At 42.4% G+C, this 3,962-nt stretch overlaps 1 pseudogene; it reads right to left on the bottom strand.

Moving 5' to 3' along the window:
* Positions 1–429: 429 nt before the first annotated feature.
* On the bottom strand, positions 430–1,369 carry LOC145353695 (uncharacterized; annotated as a pseudogene).
* Positions 1,370–3,962: the final 2,593 nt, after the last annotated feature.

The following is a 3,962-nucleotide window of genomic DNA, read 5'->3' as shown; positions in this document are numbered from 1 at the left end:
TTAAAGGTCAGATTAACAAAGCCGGTAGTGAAGCCCATTGGATGACGGGCCTGTTAAATAGGGGGACATCGTACATAAATCAAGGTATGCCAATCCTTCCCAAACTGTAGTTCAGCTATAGCATTGAAATCAATTCTGGCCACCACCCGTTTGAAGATGGTGAATATTTATCAGAGATTACTGATGACTTTTAATAGAGGAGTTCCAGTGATTGCCCCAGCAATTCTAATTCATCCAGAGTGATGTGTAGCTCTAGTGATTTTGCTGTGAGCCCTGGGAGGTTTTCGTTCAGGTAAAGAATCAGGTTCAGCTTTACGATTATTTCAGGCTTGTCCTGAAATACAAAATGCATTTTTCTTCTTGTGAAGGCTGCAAAAGGTGACGTTTGGAATGGGGTCCACATAGAGTATGTTAATCCCTGCATCTCTTTCATGTTTTCACTAAATTGGCCATGAGTTTCAGTGGATATATCAGTGCATTCTTCAACTCCTGTCTGAATTTAGCCTGGACCAGGACATATATACACGTGTTGCTGCAGGAGCTGAGAAGTTGCAGCATAATTGCTGCAGATTGCACAATATAGGGCGGGTCAGAGTATGAAGCATATTCCTGCGTATCCGTAATTCGCGCATAAAGTTGATATACAAGCCGGCACAGCCATAAAAGCATAGAACTTCCTGGTATACTGAAAAGTAAAACGATTGCTTTTTTTCGATTTTCCGTTTCTGAGTCCTTGCTATTCTCTTCCTTGTTGCAGCCTCGAAGAGCCATGCGCTTCCTGTTCGCTGATAAAATACGTCGGACCGTTAAAACATTGAGCAGCAAGATCAGAAAGAAAGGCACACAAGGTGTAAAGATGCTGTGAAAGAATTCAAATGCAGCCCATGCAGGGGGAAAAAAAGAAACTATGTTTAAATACGCAGTCCCAGGGAACATTGTCAATTATGTACTGTGGTCTATATGTAAAGTACCAAGGGATACACAAGAGGCCGCTCAGTGCGCTCGTTGTTCCTGTGACCGCAGCTGCAGTTTTCTGGGTGCAATATTTTGTCTTCAGCTTCTCACAACAAATTGCCACAAATCGATCGAAGGTGAAAGCGACAGTGAGCCAGACTGAAGGCGTCATTGTTGTAAATATCAGCGTGTAAATGACACTACATACTGGAGTAATATTTAAAAATGTAAAGGGAAAATAAATATAAATAATATACCTCAATATCAGATCTGTAATGACGACAAAAAGATGCGCCACTGCCATTCCCAACAGGTAGCAAGTGATACATTTCGAGAGACCACAGTTTCCTCGGGAGAGTATTACAATCGCCACCAAATTAACTACAAGAGAAAGACAAGGAATATGGAGAGTCATTGCCGGAACTGGGGTCAAAGTAATACTTTCACTGGATTAGGAGTGAATTGAACACGTTGATAAAATTGTCATCTAGGGCAAACAGCGTTTGCGGTTTGAGGAACGTCAGCTCAGAGTCATTGAGCTGGAGGCTGATCTGCAGACAATGAAACACATCGCTGATGGAGAGAGTTACCGGGATGCTTTGTTTTGCATTCGAAAGCCTGATCGAGTGTGTGGATGAAGGTAGTGCAGCTGGTGTAGTTCATGTAGGTTTTAGAAAAGCTTTTGACAAGGTCCCATATGGAAGACTAATTGAGAACCATAGAACACTGCAGCACAGAAACAGGCGTTTTGGCCCTTCTTGGCAGTGCCAAACCATTTTTCTGCCAAGTTCCACTGACCTGCACCTGGGCCATATCCCTCCATACCCCTCTCACCCATGTACCTGTCCAAGTTTTTCTTAAATGTTACAAGTGAGCCCACATTTACCACTTCATCCAGCAGCTCATTCCACATTCCCGCCACACTCTCTGTGTGAAGAATACCCCCCTCCCCAATATTCCCTTTAAACTTTTCCCCCTTCACCCTTAACTCGTGTCCTTTAGTTTTTTTCTCCCCAAGCCTCGTGGAAAAAGCTTGCTTACATTCACACTATCTATACCCATCATAATTCTCTATCAAATCTCCCCTCATTCTTCTACGCTCCAGGGAATAAAGTCCTAAACTATTCAACCTTTCTCTGTAACTCAGCTTCTCAAGTCCCGGCAAAATCCTTGTAAACCTTCTCTGTACTCGTTCAACTTTATTAATATCCTTCCTGTAATTAGGTGACCAAAACTGCACACAATACTCTAAATTCGGCCTCACCAATGTCTCATACAACCTCACCATAACATTCCAACTCTTAGACTCAATACTTTGATTTATAAAGGTCAATGTTCCAAAAGAACTCTTTACCACGCTATCTACCTGTGACGCCATTTAAGGGGATTATGTATCTGTATTCCCAGATCCCTCTGTTCTACTACACTCTTTGGTGTCCTACCATTTACCATGTAAGTTCTACCTTGGTTTGTCCTTCCAAAGTGCAATACCTCACACTTGAATGCATTAAACTCCATCTGCCATTTTCAACCCATTTTTTCCTAGCTGGTCCAAATCCCTCTGCAAGCTTTGAAAATCTTCCTCACTGTCCACTACACCTCCAATCTCTATCGTCAGCAAATTTGCTGATGCAATTTACCACATTATCATCCAGATCATTGATATAGATGACAAACAACAATGGACCCAGCACTGATCCCTTTGGCACACGACTAGTCACAGGCCTCCACTTAGAGAAGCAATCCTCCACTACCACTCGCTGGCTTTTTCCATTGAGCCAATGTCTAATCCAATTTACTAACTCTCTATGTATACCTAGCAACTGAATCTTCCTAACTAACCTCCCACGTGGGACCTTGTCAAAAGTCTTACTGAAGTCCACGTAGACAATATCCACTGCCTTCCCTTCATCCATTTTCCTGGTAACCTCCTCGAAAAACTCTAATAGATTGGTTAAACATGACCTACCACGCACAAAGGCATGTTGACTCTCCCTTGAAGGTTGAAGCACATGGAATTCAAGACAACCCGGTGAGATGGATCCGAAAACAGCTCACTAATAGGACACAATGTATGATGATAGAGTGACTAGAGACTGGTATCCAGTGGCCTACCACAAGGTTCACTGCTGGGTAAGATATTCTTTGTCATATATAAAAATTATATTGATGATAATATTGGGGGAATGATAAGTAGTTCGCAGATGACAATAAGACTAGTTGGCTAGCTAACACTGAAGAAAAATGTCAGAGATTACAGGAAGATGTGTTGGTTAGATGGACAGGACAACGGCAGATGGTATTTAAACCTGATAGTGTAAGATGATGTCCTTTGGAAGAAGGAACAAGAAAATTGAGTATTTAATGAATATCAGGGTATAGAAAGTTCAGAAGAACAGTTGGATCTTAGAGTATTTATTCACAGATCCCTGAACGTGGGGAAAAAATCTGAATAGGGTAGTTAAGAAAGCATATGGGACACTTGTTTATCAGTCGAGGCATAGGGTAAGAGATCAAGGAGGTAATGTTGGAGCTGTACAGAACGTTGATTAGGCCACAGCTGCAGTATTGTGTGCAAATCTGGTCACCTCACTAAAGAAAAGATATGATTGAAATAGAGGATACAGAAGTGATTCACCAGGATTTTGTCTAGGATTGGGCATTTGAGTTGCATCGAGAGGGTGGAGAGACTTGTATTGGCTTCTTTAGAGCAGAGACAGTTAAGGGGCGACATGATTGAAATGTATCATAGAATCATAGAACCCTACAGTGCAGAAAGAGGCCTCTCAGCCTATCGAGTCTGCACTGAATACAATCCCACCCAGGCCTTATCCCCATATTCCTATATATTTTACCTACTAATCCCTCTAACCTACGCATCCCACTAACGGCCAATTTCTTAGCATGGCCAATCAACCTAACCTGCACATCTTTGGACTGTGGGAGGAAACCAGAGTACCCAGAGGAAACCCACGCAGACACGAGGAGAATGTGCAAACTCCACACAG

The sequence above is a fragment of the Carcharhinus amblyrhynchos genome, chromosome 16 (assembly GCF_965287045.1).
Source record: "Carcharhinus amblyrhynchos chromosome 16, sCarAmb.v2.hapA, whole genome shotgun sequence".
In the NCBI taxonomy this organism is placed as follows: domain Eukaryota; kingdom Metazoa; phylum Chordata; class Chondrichthyes; order Carcharhiniformes; family Carcharhinidae; genus Carcharhinus; species Carcharhinus amblyrhynchos.
This window is presented reverse-complemented; position numbering and strand designations above follow the sequence as displayed.